This window comes from Piliocolobus tephrosceles, chromosome 1 (genome assembly GCF_002776525.5).
Source record: "Piliocolobus tephrosceles isolate RC106 chromosome 1, ASM277652v3, whole genome shotgun sequence".
Taxonomy (NCBI): domain Eukaryota; kingdom Metazoa; phylum Chordata; class Mammalia; order Primates; family Cercopithecidae; genus Piliocolobus; species Piliocolobus tephrosceles.
The window spans coordinates 140,551,218-140,573,412 of record NC_045434.1 but is presented as its reverse complement, the minus strand read 5'-3'; the positions used below and the strand labels follow the sequence as shown (position 1 = coordinate 140,573,412).

The following is a 22,195-nucleotide window of genomic DNA, read 5'->3' as shown; positions in this document are numbered from 1 at the left end:
ACTCTTTTTTTGTTTTTCAGTGAGGAAAGAAAGATCTAAAAGGAAAATAAAATTGAAACCTCCTAACTCTCATGCAAACATTTCCTGTATTTCTCCTGTTAAATCTCCATCCTGCCTATAAGAAGCATAACATCTCAAAACAGGAACATCACATAGAAATATAAGTACTTCCTTATATTTGTATTTCCTCTCCCTGTACAAACATGTATGTGCATAAGCAAAAATTTCAATTACACCCAATACACATAGTTGTAATAGCTAACACTTTCTAAGTGACTACTAGATACTAAATGTTTTGTTTTGTCTTCATCAACTCATTAATAAAATACACACACAACCCTATAAGGTAGTTTAGTGTAGGTAGACTCTTTTACAGATGAGGAAATGGAGAACTGAAGAGATTAAATAGTTTCCTCCTTATCTTAGAGGTAGTAAATGGCAAATCCAGACACAGCCCAGATGTTTCTAATGCCAAAACAATGATCCCAGCCACTATGCACATATTCATAGTCACTGATGTCAAATCCTTTTTCAAAATTAAGTGTGAATGGTGGGAAGGGCATTGTGTACATAAAGGGTAGATGAAAGGAATTCTGTTAAAGTCAATGTATTAGTGACACATAGCTGTGTAACAAATTACCCCCAGAACTTAAGAGCTTAAGGCAACAGACATATTATCTGTGGGGTTAGGATTGGGCACGGCTGAATTGGGTTCTCTAAGTCAGGCGTCTCATGAGGCTGCTATCCAGGTGACCACCAGGGTTATAGTTATCTCAAAGTTAGACTGGAGGAGGATCCACTCCCACACTTTTTCACATAGATGTTGACAAGATGCAGTTCCACGAGGGTTGTTGGACTAAATGTCTCATTTCCTCATTACCCATTGGCCAGAGCCTCCCTCAGTGCCTTGCCACATGGGCCTCTCCTTAGGGCAACCCAGAGAATGGCATTAGATTCCATCAGGATGAGCAAGGAAGAGAGCAAGTGAGGGTGGACAAGACAGAAGCCAGAGTCTTTTTATAGTCTGATCTCAGACGTGACATCTCATCTCTTGCCATATTCTGTTCATTAGAAAAATGCAAGTTATGAGGTTCAGCCCATGCTCAAGGGGAGGGAATTATACATGCATACCAAGAGGAGGGGATCACTGGGAGCCGGCCACCTGAGAAGCTGCCCACCACAGTCGAGAAAGTGTTCTCAGAGGATATTGAGGACTATGTTCGGTTGACTCTAGGCTATATGTCTGGCTCCAGAAAATTTCCTGAATGAATGCCTTTTGGCAGCCTCCGTCCTAATTCAGGCAGAGCCTAACATTAGCCAGAATGAGCACGCCAACATCCAGTACTGCCTGAGAGAAGCCGTAATTCTTATAAGAAGTCATCTAGCACAAAATTAATTTATTTCAGAATTAAATTTTCATTTCAAATACCAAAAAAGTCAGTGGATATAAATAACTATTTTTATATAATATAGTGGCAAGAAGATGGGTTCTGAAATCTTCTGACCACGTTTACAGATACATCTCAAAGACAACAGCTGTTTGAACACAGGCAACTGAGGCTCTTAACCTATCAGAGCCTCAGTTTCCTGACTGTGATTGAGGGACACAGTGCTACTATGAAGTTTAAATAAGATGATGTATATGACAGGATTTTGTTAGCTAGAAAGTGCAACATATAAATACAAACTTTGTACTCTCCTTAGGTACAGAACAGGATAGAATGTTAAGAACAGCACTTAGCATGCTATTTCACTATCTTATTAGAGCAATAAATATCTTTGGAATATGGATGATGAATGAACTGTGTTGTTAACAGTATTCAAAGCATCATTAGTAGCCACATTTGCTGTTGATTTACTAAAGAGAAAAAAAAAAAGATTTCCAGGCAGTTTTGTTTCAAAGAGGCACTTGTGTTTTTCAACTGCTTGCCTTGACCACACTGCAGAGGTTTTGAGGCAATGCACAAGCTTTCTGCCGCTTTGAAAACTTCTGGCAGCATGTGCTTCCCTCAGCCATTTTCCTTCATTTCATGTTGCCCCTAGTTAAAATGTTCCTGTTGTGTGTGTGTCTTTGACTTGAGAGAAAACATTTTCTCATATCATGTAAGAACTACATGGAGTGTAGGCCCCTGATGGACCAGAAAAGCACATTAGCCTTTCTTCTTTAGTGACCCAGATTGAAATCTCATCTGATGTTTTCCCATTAGAAATGAGATGGTGAGATATTTTCTGGGAAGTGATTTAGGTACACTAAAACAATCTATAAGGATCTATTGATTAGAAGTAGATGACTCAAACTTGATTTGTGTGCAGTGAAGTACCTTGGAAGGTGATGTGATTGACAGACTGTGTGGAATAGATTTGGGACTGGAATAGTTAAGATATTGCAGCTTTGCAGAGAGGTACAGAAGCAGAGGAGTAATTTGTGGAGAGCTATAAATGGAGAAAGAAAATACAGAATTAAGACTACGGAAGGCTCATATTCTATTTTTAGTAATGTATCTATAAATTCAAACAAACAAAACAAGGAGTTTTCATACTGAGTTATAAGAAGAAGGAAATTTCAGGGTGTTCTATAAACGTTGAAAATATTCCTATTCCTGCAAACATGTATTGGTTGCCATTAGGTTTTTCCCGATTAGTTTTTGTCAACCACATAGTTTTAAAATAACTTAACAGCAGATAATAATGGTATTACTCCCTAACTAGAATCAAACAAATAAACAAAACCTGAATCCAAATGGTGTGTTCATAATCTTATAGTAGTACATCGTAGTTGAGACTGGAAAATAATAAAGTGATGATTTATACTTGAGTAATATGGTTAAAATGTAAATTAACATAATAAGTCAAACTCTAGCCAACTCTGAAAATGCAGGAGTCTATTGAAAATTTTGCATTCATTATATTCTGACTTCCTCTATACTTTGCATGGAACTCTATTCCACAAATTAACTTGGAACTGAAATCAACATGTAGGCAATATTTAAGATAAAATGATATTAGGTATCTTCCAGGTACATGTGCTTGGGACAAAGCTTCCCTCTGCTCCAGGCAAATATGAATATGCCTTACAGGAAAGCCTAAGAAAAAAAGAACAGGAAAAGAGTGACTTCTCTGAGCCTAGCAGGTGATGCTATTAAGCTAAATGTTATCCTTAAAATATTTTACTTATTTTATATAAATAGGAAATTATGATCTGATAGCATTTTATTTATTCTGAAAATAATTCTTGATACTTCAGTTTGAAGAAATTTTATAATTAATCATGGTGTTAAGGCAATAAAGACATTCAATTATATTAATAAATCATAAATTTGAAACAAGTAAATTTAAATTAAATTTCATCTGAGCAGTTCAACTTATCACTAACTAGCTATAATAAATAAATAAATTGTGTAGCATCTATATATGCAAATTACTTCAAGGGGCAGAAATTCTCTAGTATACTTAACGTACAGCATTTAAAAACAACTTAGAGATTGATCTTTTTAGACATTATTAACAATGTTGGGATCAGAGTGGCATGAGCTAACAGCTAAGATAATTGCTGTGGAATCAGCTGTTCTTTTTGAAGATCTAGTCATAAATTATCTAGTCCTGCACTGTTCAACATAGTAGTCACTATCAGCATATGCCTATTTAAATGAATTAAAATAAGCAAAATTTAAAATGTAGTACTTCAGTCACACTAGCCGCATTTCAACTGTTCAATAGCCATATACAGCTGGTGTCTACAGCATTAAAAAACACAGGTATAAAACATTTCCATCATCACAGAAAGTTCTACAGCACAGCACTGAATTCTACCTCCCATTTATGTGCCCCTATGTCTGATCTATATCATGGATAGAATAAGGAAAATATGTAGGGCATTCGATACTCTATCCCAAATGCTGAAAATAACATAGAACTTATCTTCCTCTTCAAAAGTTAATGAACACAAAACACTTCATGGCCCAAGATGTTCTATTAAGCCATGAAAGTTACAATAAAATTAGGGGTGGAAATACTGAGAATTACATATTACGTTCAATGAAGCACTAAAATATACTTATCAAGTCCCCATTTGTCCTCTGTGTTTGGAATGAAGTAAGTGGAAAAGAGCATTTTTGTTAAAAAGCTTTTTACACAAAACAAACAATATTATGAAAGGAAGTTCTTAATGTGTGTAAAGATTAAAATATTGTTGAAACAAACCAGCTGATAGAGTAGAACGGGTTTCACTCTATTGAGAAAAAGATACTTTTCTCTCTATGATTCCAATAGTTTATTCCTGCAAGACTTAAACTGAATGTGTTTAAATGTTCAAGGTCATAAATAACAAGGTAAGTCATAGTATTTCTTTGTATCTAAGAACTTACAAGTACTGCATTACTGTAATACTTTTTTTATTATTATACTTCAAGTTCTAGGGTACATGTGCACAACGTGCAGGTTTGTTACATATGTATACATGTGCATGTTGGTGTGCTGCACCTATTAACTCCTCATTTACATTAGGTATATCTCCTAATGGTATCCCTCCCCACTACCCTCTCCCCACAATAGGACCTGGTGTGTGATGTTCCCCTTCCTGTAATACATTTTTTTTTTTTTTTAAGTTGGCTTGCCCAGTTTTATCTAATTTTTTTCTGTTGGTTGTATGTTGAAATACAATGGCTTTGAAAAAAAAATCTAGAACTCTGAAACCTCAAAATTAACCATTAATATGATGGCTAAAATAGAAGGCAGATTTTCTCTTTAAAAAATTATATAGTGGTGTTTTCCACTATTAAGAAAACTGAAGGAATGGCTTTTCTTCCACGAAATGTAGTTCTAGAAAGAGGAATCATTGTCTCTGAACTTTCTTGACCTTAGCCTGTTCTCTTTTGCTAAAGTCATTAAAATGATTAGAACCTCAAGGAGGGTTACAGTGTTATATTCTTTTTCTCTTTTTAACTTGCTCTGAGCTGAATCAACCAGGTTTAAATCCTGCACACATCCTATTAATCCCATCTAGCTCTTCGGTCTGCCTGGATGAGTTTCTTCTTCAACAGATTCTCTGAATATGCATTAAAAAAACATAAATCACTGGATTAAACTTGCAGAGAATGATGAAAGCTAAATTCGTGTATATACATGTGGCAGGACAAATGAACCCTTTTATTATTTAACCTGAATGAAAGCAATAAATTTGAAACAGGTTTAACTGACGATATTAGTAATCCACAACAGATTTTGTAAGTGTTTTTGAATGAACGTTGGTTTTGTTCAATAATCCCCTGGATTAAAGAAGGGTTAGATAACTCAAACAATCTGCAAAGAATCATATTATTTTGCTATTTATCTTTTATTTTTACCAAAAAAATGATATGTATGGTTTAGGCTTTAGCAAATTGGACCAAAAACTGAATTATTCAATTCACTTTTTAAAATTTGTGGCTAGGATTACCCAAGAACATTTTTACCTGTTCTTGGATAGCAGCCTGTTCTCCATCCTCTACTGTTAATACGTAGTAGTATGTAGTAATAATATAGATCTTATTTTTAGGTAGACTCACAATAGCTTCTTAATTACTTGCTTTGCTGATCTATCACATTTACTTTAGGTCTTCCAAATTTTACAAGCTTTAAAATGTAGGATAAAAATGTTTTAAATTTCCTCTGTATAGCCACTTAGTTCCCTACCTCACTCTCTGCCCACATTCAAATAAAAGGTTTGAAAGAATTATTAGGTGGGTACTGGGATTCAGTTCTAATAATAATTAAAAGTGATTAATTGTTTGTTTATTTAGCAATTACTAGATGCTAGAAAGTCTCTTCATCCATTATCTCATTGAATTCCTCACAAAAACACTGTGAGATAGAGACAATTTTTCCCCATTTTTGCACATGAGACAATTAAGTTATATGATAAATTAATATACCCAAGGTCACACATCTAGCAAGTGGTAGATCCAGGGTTCAAACATACCCACACCCATACTAGTTATCTATTACTGAATAACAAATTATTCTAAAAAGTAATAGCTTAAAACAGTAAACTTTTGTTACCATAGATTCTGAGTCAGGAAGTAAGGAGTGGCTTAGTTGGATGGTTCTGGCTCAAGTCTCTTAGGAGATTGTCATCAAGATGCCAGCAGGTAGGCCAGGTGCAGTGGCTTACTCTAATAATCCTAGCACTTTGGGAGGCTGAGGCAAAAGGACCTCTTGAGGCTAGGAGTTCGAGACCAGCCTAGCCAACCTAATGAGACTCAGTCTCTACAAAAAAGAAAAAAAAAACGTAGCCAGGCATGGTGGTGCACATCTGTAGACCCAACTACTGGGGAGGCAGAGGATTGCTTAAGTCTGTGAGTTCAAGGCTGCAGTGAGCTATGATTGTGCCACTGCACTCCAGCCTAGATGACGGAGCCAGACCTTGTCTCTAAAAACAAATTTAATTTAAAATTAAAAATTAAACCAAAAAAGATGTCAGTAGAAACATCAGCCATCTAAAGGTTTGACTGGGGCTCAAAGGTATGCTTCTAAGATGCCTCACTCATGTGGGTATTGGCAGGGTGCCTAAGTTTCTCCCTGGCTGTTGGCAGAAAGCTCTGTCCCTTGCTCCATGGACCCTTCCAAAGAGCTGCTTGAGTGTCCTCTCAACACATCATAACTGATTCTTTCAAAGCAAAACAGAAGGCACAATATCATACTCCCTCAGAAGTCACTCCAAAATTTCTATAATATCCTGTTGGTTACATGAATCAGCCCTATTCTCTGTAGGGTGACACTACACAAGGAAGTGAGTATCAAGGAACAGGGATCGCTTGGACCATCTTGGAACCTGGCTATGTTCCCAGCACAAAATATATTATTACAAAAGTTAGACAGCCCTGGTTTCTTTGTCTGTGCTTACTGAATGAAGAAACAGCACTGAAAAGCTATATCCAACTGTAATTGCTACTTATTCATATCTTTAACATGGAGGATATTATGTTTGTTTGTTTGTTTGTTTTTTGACGTGGAGTCTCACTCTGTCGCCCAGGCTGGAGTGGTGCAGTGGCATGATCTCGGCTCACTGCAACCTCTGCCTCCCAGGTTCAAGCAATTCTCATGCTTCAGTCTACCAAGTAGCTGGGGCTACAGGCGGATGCCACCACACCAGGCTAATTTTTGTATTGTTTGTAGAGACGGGGTTTCACCATGTTAACCAGGCAGGTCTCGAACTCCTGACCACAGGTGATCTTCCCACTTCAGCTTCCAAAGTACTGAGATTACAGATGTGAGCCACTGTGCCCAGCCTGGATATTACTTTTATTGGATAATAATTCCTAGAATAATATTTACCTCATATTCAAATATAGAAACAAAATCATATCCAAAGAGAGATCTTTAATTATTTTCAGTTATCAATCATTTTTCTCTCACTCAAATTACAATTTTGCTCTAGTGCAAATTACCAAGCACTGCCTAGGCAAAACATTCACACATTACTTCTGTAAAGGTCCAGATAGTAAATATTTCAGCTGCACACCAGACAATCCGTGTTGCAACTGCGTAACTCTGCTGTTGGAGCATCAAAGTAGTCATAAACAATATTAAGTGAATAGGCATGGCTGTATTCAAATAAAACTTTATTTAAAAAAATATATGGTAGGCCAGGCTGGGTGCAGTGGCTCACGCCTATAATCCCAGCACTTTAGGAGGCCGAGGCGGGCAGATCACCTGAGGTCAGGAGTTGGAGACCAGCCTGGCCAACATGGTGAAATCCTGTCTCTACCAAAAATACAAAAATTAGCTGGGCATGATGGCAGGCACCTGTAATCCCAGCTAATCAGGAGGCTGAGGCACAAGAATTGCTTGAATCCGATGGGCAGAGGTTGCAGTGAGCCAAGATCATGCCACTGCATGTAGCCTGGGTGACAGAGCAAGACTCAGGCAAAAAAAGTGTATAGATAGATAGATAGATAGATAGATAGATAGATAGATAGATAGATTCAGTAGTTGGGTGGACTTTTCAACAACTATCTTGATTTCAGGTAACTAAAATGACTTTAAATTTTATGTGACAGAATGATGTTAAGTTGTTTGTCCTGGCCCATAAAATATTGTACAATTTTAGGAAAGCTGACAGCACCATCAAGATAGAAAAGATGAGCCTCTGTGAAAACAGAGCATAATAGATAAGACAAAAATTTTACACATCAAATCATCACTCTAAAAGTATTAAGTCATTCTAGAATATAAACAGAATTAAGGGTGGATAAAATTTTAATAATTCTTAATTCTGTCTATATTACGAACACTTCATATTTTCAGCTGACCTTGAATTCTCTAGACTTTCTATATTGTGTCCAACACAGAATAGACACTCAATAAATATCTGTTGAATGAATTTCCACATGCTCCACACCCCCCAGCCTTTGCTGCCTTTTCTTGTCCCATCAATAAGCGTTGCAGGGCATCTTGAAGTTCACTGTCAGTTTTGCTTTTACGAAGTCATCCAACAAAAAGTAAATAGCAGGTAAGAAGTAGTTATTGGAAGATAATTGAAGATATAAAGACTTAAAAACATATTGAAAAATTATAGAATAGAATGAACATTGACTTCAAATAGACTGGCTAACAGGAGCAATGAAGCATCAGACAATAGAGTAATTGGTGAGGACTTTATCGGCCTCTGATAAAGCTATTAAAGATAAGTTCCATTTAGTCATTCCCACTTTTACTGCAGTTATTTTTACTTTGAGGCCACGCATTATTTTTTTTAAACCCACATTTTAATGTGGTTATATCTATAGCTTAAAACTTGTTATATCTACTACAGTGTTCATTCACTCATCCCAACAAATATTTATTCATTTATTTCTTGAGCACCTACAATGTGCCAAGCACTAGGTAAGTTCTCAAAGATACAACGGAAAACAAAACATGGATCCTGCCCTTAAGGTGCTTGGAGGCTGATGGGGGATACAGAAAAGTAAACAGGTATGGTAAAAATGCAGTGTCATAAGGTACAAAGCTCATATCCAAGTTTATTAACTTCACATTAAACAGATGTATTAAACTTTAATATTACAGGTCCCAAAGAAATACCTACTGTGCATTTCAGCTATTTCTACTTTTCAAAACAAGAGTAAAAACAACAATATCATAAACACCATTACCGGAATATACTGCTTTATAACTGTATTACAGAAAATGCAAATTACTAAAGTGGTTTAAGGAGAAAAAAGTTTCCTGGCCAAATTATTTTGCAAAATGCTGGGTTCAACAAAATTAAACAGATTTCTTTTTTCACTGTAGAACTTTTCAGCACTTATAATACGGTAATAAGCATTGTGACTCACTCAGAGGGCAAATACGATTTGCAGTGTTTTGAAATGTATTTGATAAGGGCATGCTTTTTAAAGAAACTGTCACTTAATATCTAGTAGGGCATGAATGTTTATTGGAACATAGTTTGACAAATACTACCAAATATAGTTTGAGAAATATTACCAACAACAATTTCCCACGTTTTAATCAAATCATATTCATTATAATCTAGGAGGGCTAACTCTTTCAGTGAAATATAAAATAAATCCTTTTGTGATGCAACAGAGTATTTTTGCAAAGCTCTCTAATTTCCTATCTTTCACATTCAGAATTTAGTTGATTTGTTCTTTTTAAAAGAAGCATTTCCCTGGGATACCATTAAAGGCTATCAGGTTTTGCTAATCCTTGGCTAATTATGTGACAGTGTTCAGGAGAGTCCAGATAGGAAGCAGAGGAATCTGTGATCTCAGCCTGCAGAGGACAGCCAAAAGATGAGTAGGTGAAGCAAACTGATGTCCCCAATTTAGGCACCGTCTTTTTTCCCCCCTTCCTCTAACTTTTTTCCTCTCCTTGTTTCTTTATAACTAATTTTTCCCTTTCCCACTCTGTTTCTTGGCTTCCTCTCCCTTTTACTCACCTCCGTCTCAATGACATAGGTCTGTCTATGATCACCAAAGATTTAAATTTAACCTTACTAATGGCCATCCCAGCAATAATATTGCAGTAGTGTTTTATAATTCATGTGTGGGAATGAAAATAGTGAAGTAGGCAGCTTCACTATTTTCATTCATAGCAATGGAAGGGATAAAGAAGCTATCCCCTGTTGACACAAACTGACATCTGGTTTCCCAGTTTCCTCTCTACTGGCTCTACTGGTACTGGCTCCATCCTGTACAAAGTAGTTTTGAAAGATAAGAACACACCATATTAGTGCGTGTGTGTGGAGGAGAACTTTTGAGATAGGATTGAATTGTGCAATATTTGCCTCCAAATCAGGTACCTCATATTTGAATCCTTACATTTGACTTTCTCTTATTATAAAGTGATCTATCAAGTCTTATTTTATATGATTAAATACTGGTTGGAGAAGACACACAGTCTCAAAGACTCAGACAACAATAGTTTTTCAATTGTTAGAGAAGTCTCTAATTGAACTGGTAAAAATAGGAGACAAAGAAAGCTAATACAGACAGTAGCTATTCCTGGGGCGTCTGCTTCATAATTGCAAGTGTTAGAATATGTTGTAAACATGCCTTTATTCAGATTACTTGGAAAAGTATTACAGTAAGTTATTACAAAGTGGATATCAAACAGACACCTACAAAATGAATTTAAGTTATAAGTACTTCAAAAGAAGCCTAAAGGAATTCCTATAGGCTTCAGCAGCAAAACTATCTAACATGCAGTGAATACTTATAGAAGTGGGTGGTGGGGGAGGGGGAGGATGAAAATGAAAATAGTTTAAGCTGCAGAAGGAGGAAAAATCAGAGATTGGTGACTGACCAAAGGAAGCACCTGCTTTCCGGAAATTAAAATCATGTATTAGGCAGCTCTGACTTAATTGCCAAATGGGGTGAAGCCCAGACTCTAGTGTAAAAAGGTCCCAAATTATAATTGGGCATCATGGATTAAAATTCAATACCTGAAAATTTCCTCAGAAATGAATGGACAACTGGGATAGACTGCAGAGCCCAGTACAATATGCTTCCCGCAGCTGACACTGGCAGGTCACTTTATTTGGCACCAAATAAAGTTCCCAAGTGGTCTTTAAGGGCATTCAGCTGCTGAGTGCTTATTTCATTCATCCCTTATTGTGCTGCCAGTAGCCGATCCAAAGAAGTAGCATGAATCAGCTCTGTGGATAAAATTTTCTCAGGCTGCGTGGAGGAGATGCAACTGGACTCATTTCACTGCTTTAGGGGGACCTTCACTAGCGGCAGTAGCCTGAATAGTAACAGCTTTCACACAATGCCATTCAACAGGAAATCTGAGGGAAAGCAGGACAAAATTGAACATTAGGAAACTTCCAAAATAAACGCCATTTAGCGAGGAAAACAAAAATCTTAATGAGAAATATTTTATACTTTTGTCATTACCAGATAATTTAGAATACTGTGAAATAAAGCTCGTAGCTCCCCTTTGTGTGTACTTCCAGCTGCAAAGTAGAGGTTAGCACCAAAATTTCCTACATTAAACATAAAACTATGGCATTATACTTCTCTTTAGTTGCTTCTGTTTAAAGTAGCTAGAGGATTAAAAGTCAATCCGTACAATACCTTTAGTTTTATACGGACTAATTTCAAAACACATACTCAATGGCGAAGTGTGTTTTCTTGTTTCTGTCAATTCTAGTAAAATTTTCTGGTTATAAAATAATATTTCGTGTCTTCCCCCATGCAGGTTTAAAAACTGCAGGAGCTATAGTAATTCTACTGAGGTCATGAACTTGCCTGATGAAGTACAGATGAATGTAAAATATTCTTCTAAGCGTAATAGGTCTTATTAATGAGTAGTTCCAGTACAATTTTTTTAATTTAAATTCATGGAAAGGTTAAAAAGCAGTAGTTTTTATTATTGTTTTGCTTTTGGTTTAGCACAAATTTTGCACATATCCACAAGAGAAACAGTCTGCTAATCATTTCATATAAATCACTGTTAGCAGCAGTATCTAATAGTGCTACTATCACTGAATAGTTAAGAGTCTTACATTTCCATTAGAATTAGGAGCAAGGGCTAATTATTTTTAGTTAAAGTTGAACTTGATCTAAATGGGAAGCATATTTTGGCATTTAGTCTGGAAACCCAGGACTATTATAAAATGCCTGCTTGTAAATTCAGAGACTAGAAAAATGCATACAGATTTTTTTGTTTCCCGGTTTTGGGAGAAGTTGGTATAGTTACAGTGAGATCATTAACGTAAACATAGTAATATAATATAATTAATATAACATGTTCTGTTCTTGTGTTTATGGCCAAATTTGGCAGTATAAAATGAATTAATTAACCCAAATAAATATGCACTAGTATCTGAATGCTTCTCTAAATTGAATTTCTTTTAACTTTTTAGTAGGAAAATTCCAAATTTATACTAAAGTAAACAGAATAGTAAAACGAAACCCCATGTACCCACTACTTAATATCATTGATTAACAACACATTATCCATTTTGTTTCATCTATATCTCAACCTCTTCCCTCTTCAGAATTTTCTTCTTCAACAGATGAAATAGTATGGGATTTAAAAACTGATGGAACTTATTTTATAAAATCTCTTTCTCAGGATTAAGCATTTTATTTAAGAGGTTTTTGCTTTCATTTTACCCAGGAAAAGACGGGTGTACCCTACACACAACATGAAGTGGTGGATGAGGTAGGTATTTAGTAAACTTATACCTCAAACACCAAAAATTCAATGATCTGGATTTTTGTTTTCTATTGCTTTTGTAGGTAATTAAAATGTTGCTCTTTTTCACCAGTGGAGTTTTTAGTCTTCCACTTCTACCACTCCTCTAAACCTCTCAGCTTTTCTGCTTTCTTTTTTCTTTCTCTCTTTATTTATTTTTGCTTCCCTCTAAATCATAAATAATAATAGTTCCCACATCATAGCTTTTTAGATTTTAATAACAGCCTCCAAGGACAGGTGCCAGTTAAATGAAACATATAATTAAAACTTGTGCTATTCTAAAATTGGGTTACTTGGCAATCCTCAAATCAGAGGCTACCCCCATTCAGAAGACAGGCATGTAGTATTTATCTGGGTTACCGGGTGTGCAGCAGATTCAGTCAAGGCCAGTCTTTGCTAGGTGCCAAAAATGTGGTGGAATGTTTAGTTCGGCGCACCCACATTTCAGGTGTCTCTGCATGGCACCAGAGTAAGTGCTCTGCAGCTTGCAACACTGGCAACCAGTGTTCTTAACTAAAAAATGTCGGTAAAGCAATATGCTTACCAAGCAATTAATTTAGGCATTTGCGCATATATATGTATGTATATATGCAATTATCATACTTGTTGAATACGTTTTATGCTTTTTTTAAATAAAGTTTATAAGGTTTTCTTTTTTTTTTTTTTTTTGAGAGGGAGTCTTGCTCTGTCGCCCAGGCTGGAGTGCAGTGGCCGGATCTCAGCTCACTGCAAGCTCCGCCTCCCGGGTTTACGCCATTCTCCTGGCTCAGCCTCCCGAGTAGCTGGGACTACAGGCGCCCGCCACCTCGCCCGGCTAATTTTATTTTTTAGTAGAGACGGGGTTTCACCGGGTTAGCCAGGATGGTCTCGATCTCCTGACCTCGTGGTCCGCCCATCTCGGCCTCCCAAAGTGCTGGGATTACAGGCGTGAGCCACCGCGCCCGGCCAAGGTTTTCTTTAACTTCCAGTACTTTCTCACTAAGAAGTAGAAAGACATGATCTCAGTCTCAGTCGTAGTCTTGGATGTAGACATCATGTTGTTGGATCCCATGTTTGTCCTTTCAGGCATGGTTATCATTTTTCTACAAGCAATATCTCTTGAAGTAGCCTTGCTTGCAGATGCTCCTGAGAATCCTTCCACGTTTACTCAAGAGCAAGCTTTCTGACTCTATTACTGTCCCTGTTAATTCTACTCTGGTAACTCTTCAACCTTTCATTGATTTTCCTCTCTTTGGACTTGTCATTTGTGCCCTGTACCACACTGCTGACTGGGGGAGAGGCACTATCTCTGCTGAGTTGGAAAAGTCATGATCTTTTCATTGGTAGCACTTGACTCTTGATACCCTGCATGAATTTGGGCTGGGCTCTGGTTCTCTTGGCCGCACTCACTATTGAGATGCAGTCCCTGCCCCCTCTACTCTTGGACTCCTTGAGTCCTTCTACCTTACATCTTAATTCTGTATGTTTCACATGGTTTCCCCACAAAAGTCTTCTCTGTGTGTGCATTGTCTCTCAGACAATATGACATTGCTGGTGAGTTTCCTCTAATGTCTCACTAGGCTCCTTGGTGATACACTGACAGGCAGACATACCAACCAGACTCAGCTCTGTTTTATAGCTGTGCCTTGGAGTCACAGTGATGCCTCTGGCTTGTCCTAACTCTTAAACCTCCGCCTCTGCAAATCAGCAGTCAGACAGGACAATTTCCTTTCCCAAACCAAGTGTCACTCACAGGATTATTGTTGGGAAATTAGCCCCTTCTCTATGCTCATGTACCCAGTTTCCCATTTCAGATATTTCCCATAGTTTCAGAGCACTAGGCAAAAAATTCAAGTTGATACTGTTTAACCAGGCACACCTTTATTTTCAAATTATTTAATTATTCAATCTTCCCTGCCTCACTGTGTATGTGGGTTTCACTCTAACAAATGTGCTATACAAAAATTTGGATGTATGTTTAATTTGATTTTCTTCTGAATAAATCTGAATTTTTAAAAAATCAATAAGAAAAGGTGCAAACCATTAGGAAAGCATTTAAAGTAGATTAGTTGCTTATCAAGTTTTCATTCTCTCTTCAAACCATATTGAACCATTTGTTTTACATGAATTCCAAAGGCTGGCACTAGCTTTCACTTCAAGAAATAAATGACACAGGGTATTATATTTTAAGCACCATTAAAACCTTGAAATTGCACAGTGACTTAGAAAACAATAAGTTAGTTAGCTCTGATAGCTTTGTAATGGTTATACAATGGGGAAATTCATTGTTAAATGACCCTCCCACTCTTACCTCACATGTAATGCTTGTCAGGAAGAGGAAGGAAAAATGAGACTGGTATCCAGGTACACAGGTATAGGAAGATCACAGAGAATGTACCAAATATTACTAGGGAATCTGTTGTTGACTGATCCATGGCTAGTAATTGGAAACTATTTTTGCCAGGACAGAGAAGTCTAGCTCATCACTGTCGTCCTAATTCCTAGCTTCTATAATCCACTAGTAAAGTTGTTCTTATCTATATTTTAATGTGTTTGAACAGAGGGTGGTTGTAATATTGTTAATGAAACAATTTTAATATAAATGATTTAGGAATTATATTAAGTGGCATTTGAATCTGATGCTTCCACTGCCTAATCTGTCTCCTTTCTAACCTTTTCTTTTACACCTTCATTAGAACATCTATTAAGGTAATGAAACCTAGCTACCAGATTAAAAAGCAGAATGCTCCAAGTTCTAAAACAATGAGAATGACAGCATTTTAAAAAATGTTTTTGAGCAAAATTTCAAACCGGTGAAAACAACAAACAACAAACCCCACCTGTTTTTATGATGCAACTCAAACAGCATCTGAGTCTATAAAGAGGCAATAATTGGTTAACTAACCAAAGTGATACAGTTCATTATTTTTCTATTGCACGTTTATGTAGTTCCCCCCGAAGCACAAGCATAATTTGTGTTTTTTAAAAAAAGATATGATTTACATATGGCACTTGAAGAGAGATGTTTTAGAAAATCATATAAAGTGTTCCTCCTTGTAAAAAGCAATGTCCTTTCCTTCTTGTTAATGCCAAGGATGCTTTCCCCAAACACTCATTCCCTGCCCAGAACAGTGTAGCCGCTAATGAGGAAAACACAGCTAGTACCTCAGTTGAATGTTTCCTTTGTTTACCTTTGGGGAGTTCATTCTGCAATGGGAAGAATCTCTTACTATCAATGAGTCTGAAAGTGCTCAAATTCCGCTAAGGGGAAAGTTCTAAAGTTTTGTGTACCCATGGTTCAATCTAAAGCAATGCAAAAGGAACTCTGTCATCTCAAAGAACATCAACCACGCTGCTTACATTGTCTCCATTTATATAATACATTCCATCTTATTTACATGGGTTCCATTTCCAGTTACAAGATCACTGCTTAGCAATACTAGGCGACGTGCATCTAAAATGACAAACTGATCCTGGCACTTGCTACTTATTACAGGTTTATTATGTGTTTTCAGCCTATCAGGGATTTCTAAAGTAGTTCCAGTTACTGGCAATCAGACCTTGAAAACTACTCTATGCCCAATAATAATGAGCATCTTCAAATGGATTTTTAAAAGACAGCATTAATCCAGAATATAAATTAAGAGAATATATTTGATGGTGAAAAAGTGTAAACCTACCCACACATTTTGGTTTCATGTATAAAATATAAACAGCATATGAATTCTCCCTTGTGTCTTCAGAGAGATCTGCAGCTTTTTTTCCTTCTGAAGCGTGTTCAAAATATGGTATTTTAAGCATAATAACCCATAAATAAAATACAGTGCTTGCCAAAATTATTTTTTTCCCATATATAGGGCCTTTAGATACTGTTCTGAACTCTGATTTTCTCCTGAGATGCAATTTAAGAGCTTTAAAAAAAGTCTTTAAAAGACTTCCTATGAAATATTCACAGCTTTTTTTTTTTTAATCTGTGTTTCTAGATGGCCAAATTGCTCTGTTGTTATAAATACTGTATGTAAAATTACCAGATTGCCTGGCATTCCATTTTTACAGGGGATACTGCATCGTTAAGCACAGAAAGAATATAATATAACTATTCAAACTGCTTAAAATATTTTGTAACCATAAATTATTATCCAAAAATATTTTTCAAGTAGATAAAAAGAGTTGTCAATTCTACATAGTGAATGCCTCATAAGGGGCTCGTTTGTGGTTGAAAACTGAATAAAAGCAGTAAATTAAGACCAGACTTAACCATAGAGAAGCCGTAATCCACTGCAGATTTCCTTGGTGAATGAAGTATTGTGATGTGGATTTATCCTCCTTGCTTGTACAGTTAACCAGTCACATCTGTGACCAAAGTGCTGTCTGTGCTCACAGACAAGGTAGGTTCACTAACCCCAAGGAGGTAAGCCCATGCTGATTTACATTGTATTGATAAGTACAAAATGAATACAACTGTGTCTTGGGGGCTGCCTGTGAAAGGGCAGATAGTATGCTAATGATGAACTGGTGTGAAGAGAAAACAGGGATATTGAAAAATGGGTGGGCAGTTGAGAAACTGCCAGTGACACTGGGTGCCCAGCTTTTGAACAGGCGTGAGGCTAGAGGGGGCCTTGATGAAGCCAAGGGGAATGTGGGTATGAAAGAAGGTCAGAAGTGCTGAGAGCTGACTGAAATATGGTCTATGTTAAAGGAGTATCACTCACTGTAAATATTCAATGTCAGGAATTTAAATGGCTTACAGACATAGAAGCTCTTGATGATTATGTTATCCAGCATTGTTGATTTCCCTCTGTTGTTTGTCAGCAGCCACCACAATGAATGAATAAGACCCTGGAAGTCTCGACAATGAGTCGTTTTGCTCTTAAGTCTGTGCGTTTTTCTTTGTGATTACATGCCAATATAATAATTGATTTGCCTTTTTCGAAATTAAACTAAGGGAGCCAAGTATGTTATATCTCTGTTATTATTTTCCTTTTCTTTCAGAGCCCAATGTTTCCAAAGGATATTAATTTTGATTTCTCTGATGAAGGCCTGTGGCTGTTCTTAGGCTTTACAAAACATTACGAAATCAGAGCCGAAAAGAAAACTGTGAGTGAACATTTCTTCCAAACAATTATTTTTCATCATTTAAGAAAAATTTTCTCAGATTTCTCTGTAATTCATTCCAATATGCTCCTTTTGTAAAAGATGTGGGAAAAAGAGAGAACACACAAGTGAAAAATGTCTTTTTATTCTAACAGTAGAGGGTTGATATTTAAATATTTTATGAGTCACTCCAACACCTTTCTAAAACAGCATTTTACAAATAAGGTCAGCTTTGCAAGAAAAAAAGTTTATTCTTGAACATAAGCAGGTATTTGTAGATTAATGTTACAGTAAAATGTATGTAAAGTAAAAACTGCTAGCTTGTTATAGTGTTTTAATCCTTCAAATCAAAAACTTTTCCTTGGAATTTTTCAAGATTGGAATACCAGTTTCTTTAAGCGGGAAAATATTTAAGCTAATGAAATCTTTATCAGATTCAGCAGCTCCACTAAAGTGCAAACTTTAGTGCTATCTACTCAAGAAAAGGCCATTGGGACTTAAAGTAGTGTGGATATCTTTACCAATGTTAAAAGATCCCAGAAAGCATTAGCTTTTCTAAATATGTGTTAGATTTGACTTGATTCCTAAAGAATACAGTTTATAATTACCATCTCCACTTAATTAAGGATAACCATGACTTGATTATACTCATTTCATCTTTACAAATGTGTGTGTTTCTGAGGAAAGCACAATCTTAAAATCTCTAACATTACATGATATATATTTCATGAATACTTCTGGAGTTTCAAAGCGTTTCTTTCTAGTTAGTGGAAAGGGGTACTGTGCTATAGCTGCATGTGGGTTTAAATCAAATTGCCTACAAATATTGCATAAATGCCTGAACTTACAAGACAAAGCTTTTCCAATCAAATACAGTATTTAACCCCCCCCACCACACCCACAACCACACCCACACCCACACACCGCCCCCCCCCCCACACACACACACCTCTGCCTCAGAAGTTAAGGGGAAACAGGACAGGCGTGGTGGCTCACACCTATAATCCTAGCACTTTGGGAGGCCAAGGCAGGCAGATCACCTGAGGTCAGGGGTTTGAGACCAGTCTGGCCAACATAGAGAAACCCTGTCTCTACTAAAAAAACAAAATTAGCCAGGTGTGGTGGCTCATACCTGTAATCCCAGCTAGTGGGGAGGCTGAGACAGGAGAATCCTTTGAACCTGGGAGGCAAAGGTTGCAGTGAGCCGAACCATGCCACTACACTCCAGGCTGGGAGACAGAGTCAGACTCTGTCTCAAAAAAAAAAAAAAAAAAAAATATTTTTTTAATTAACAATAAGTTAAGGGTAGAAAATGTCAGTAGAAACTTGTCATTAGCAATAAATTATTCTTTGGTGTTTTTGGAGTTAATATTTTCTAAAATGGTTGCAGGTTGATCAAAATAACTATTTTTATACTTTTGCATGGCTTCTATGTATTGCAATAATTTAATAATAAGTAATAAGACTCCCCCTTAAAAGAAAAAGTGTTCATTAGTGATTGCAATTCCATATTGTGTGGCACATTCCTTACATGTTGTGAAAAGGTTATGGATTCACTCACCGTAGCATCAGAAGTATAAAGGTGAGAGGTGAGATTCTTTGTTGCAAGTGCTGAGAAATAATCATTTAAAGGTCAGTTGCCCTAAAAAAAAAAAAAAAAAACATTTGTTTAATAAGTAACTCATTTTGGGATATGCTGCAATTGTAAAGGTTACAGAATAGACCAATTTGCCAGTGATGTCGGCAAGAAGTACTGTTAAAGTCATTGGTCCTATTAAAACAATGCTTCGTAAAATTCAGATTGCATGCCTCCTCACATATCCCACCACACATCCAAAAACTGCCTAAACTATTTATAGTGTGCTTTCAAAGACACATTGCCTTGTGCACTTTACCTTAAGTACTCAGCTCCTCTTAAAAGCAACAATGGAGTGTTAGACGGGAAAATACCTTGGCAACCACACAGCCTCCCCAACACACAACACACAACGCACTCTCTCCCACATCTGATTCATCCTATATTGCTTCATTCTTTCAGCTTTATTAATGTATAAGAACATTCTCATGTGTCATGGGTTAAAGGATTTCTCACTCGGTATTCTGCTGTACCGTACACCAACAACTATCTTGCTAGAAACTCCTATATAAAAGAAAAAACTATTGATTCAGCCATGTAAAGGATAAACTATAAATTTGTATCCCTTCCTATTCCAAGACCAACTTCCATCCCCTACTATTCTCTAAAAAAGCCAAAGAGAATTTGGTTTGGCAATAAATTGGAATACTAACTTGATATGTAGAAGTAACAATATTTGTACTAAAAATCTTTTAGTACCTGAAAGGTTATTTTTTTCAAGATCTGAATAAAGGTGTGTATTTAATATAACTTTTATACTATTAAAAAAATTTTGCCTTTAGGGAACTGATGTACAACAAATAAAAGTTGTTTGTTGTTTTTATTTTTCTTTGTGAAGCGGTATTTTAAACTGGCTATAATTTTCCCTAGAAGATTCGCTTTTTGAAATGAGTATATGAACAAAATAACTTCCAGAAAAACCGCTGTAGATAGCAATCCCTTCCGAGCACTCAACTGCTTAAGATTTATGTTTACTTTTTTTACTCTTCGCATTGGTTGCAAAGCTTCTCCTCATTGAAGGTATTTTGCTGACGGTAAATAGTGAGTTCTCAGATTTTTATAATGAATTGATTTTTCACCTATGTTGTGTCAGAATTTTAATCACAGTTTAAAAACAATACGTTTACAAGCACACTTCTAAGGTTTGCTATTTAGATTAAAGGAACTAGAAAGCTTATAACTCTTACCCTATTGTAAAGTAAGAACTACCTCTGTCTATAAAACATCTGCAATTAGAAGAAATTACGATACTCTTATTTCAAGCAACTTAGCTAAGAATCAAGTTATTCTCTTAACTTGACTTGCTTTTCATTTGAAAGAGGGCGAAATCTATTTCCTGGGTAATTTTGCAGAGCAAAGATATTAATACGTTGGGGTTTAATTGTATCCTGTGTTTAAATACACTGTGGGTGAAACCCCAGACCTCTGCTTAATTGCTGTGAGAAAATAGCCTGATTTCTCTGAGATTAGGCACACGCTTATGTATACTTTGACCTAAGAGTGCCTCCTTCAGAATTAATCTTCTAAGGTAGAGGGATTTGCTTTTATATGTGCAGCAGGGCCATTCGTGACAAACAGGGCCTAATAAACTAACTTCACCCCCTAGACCTCCCCTTTGCTGTCAACGTTTTTCTTCATCTATTCACTTCACACATCTCTTGTCCAGTGGCTTATTAGCAAATAACCCTCACTGGGCAGGGGGAGTAATTTTAATGGCATTTTTAAATTAGAGGACTTAGAACTTAAATGGGATACTTCAAAAATAAAACTATCTTGAAAACTTTCGTTTTTACTAATGAAACATAAAGTACTCTAAAATAACTCCATTTAAGTAAATACCATAGCCCTTTGAAACGACAAACAATTCATATTTACTTAAAATTTGGTCTGCAGCTGTATTTTGTTGGATCTGTCTAATGTATGAAAGCACTTTTTCTTTCCCATCAGCTATATTCGAATTGTTTTTGTAAGATGTAACAGAACGTTCTGGTTTTAAAATATTTATATTAATCAAAGTTAGGGCTGTTTATATTTTTTGGCAATCGTGCTTTTCTTTAAAAGTGATGCACTCCTCTTTAACTAAACAAAAGTGTTGAAATGGCCTGTCATATAAACTTCAACATAGTACAGTTGGTAATACAAATTCTGGAGACGGAAATAAATGGGACGTAGTTTCTAGCTTCAGGTTAAACATGGACTAATAAAAAGAGCAACAGTGATAATTTCTAAGATTTTCCTGAGGAAATGTCATTCATTGCTGCTTATAAACTCTAGAGTTACCTGGTGGAAAGTTTGTGTTCAAGTGTCTTGCTCTGTTTTCTTGGGGCATTAGGAAGTAAAGCCTAAGTGCTGACTGAAAAATAATAACAAGCCACTAAAGCTGGAGGCTTAAACAACAATCAATTAATTTTAAAATTCCTTTATATTATATATGTCCAAACTCTTTTAGTAATGATAAAAATACTCACATGTTACTTACCTGCAATCAACTGTATTTGTGGGCAGAAATACCTAACAGGAAAGAGCTGTTTTTAGAAGTCAAGCCTCCCACTATTGTTATTGCTACAAGCTTTTGTTGGTGAATCTTAAACTGTATGATCTATCTAGACTCACATAAGGAAAGTGGAGTTTTTATCAAAGACATTTTAAACTTCAAGCCAACCTTAGTTAAATTTATATATAGTTATATGTAATTATTCTGTAGTATGGACACTCCCAAATATTCTGGAAGTTTAATAAGACATGGCTTCAGGTAGATTGGTCTCTTTGGGGTTTTTGTTCTTGTTGTCATATTCATTCTGT

At 36.3% G+C, this 22,195-nt stretch overlaps 1 protein-coding gene across 2 annotated transcripts in view; it reads left to right on the top strand.

Moving 5' to 3' along the window:
- ADGRL2 (adhesion G protein-coupled receptor L2) overlaps positions 1 to 22,195 on the top strand; it is a 698,223-nt gene that overhangs the window by 261,421 nt on the left and 414,607 nt on the right. For both annotated transcript variants that reach the window (XM_031933790.1, XM_031933800.1), the window contains one exon: positions 17,656 to 17,760. The gene's annotated coding sequence lies outside the window, so the exon portion shown is untranslated. The remainder of the gene's footprint in view (positions 1 to 17,655; positions 17,761 to 22,195) is intronic.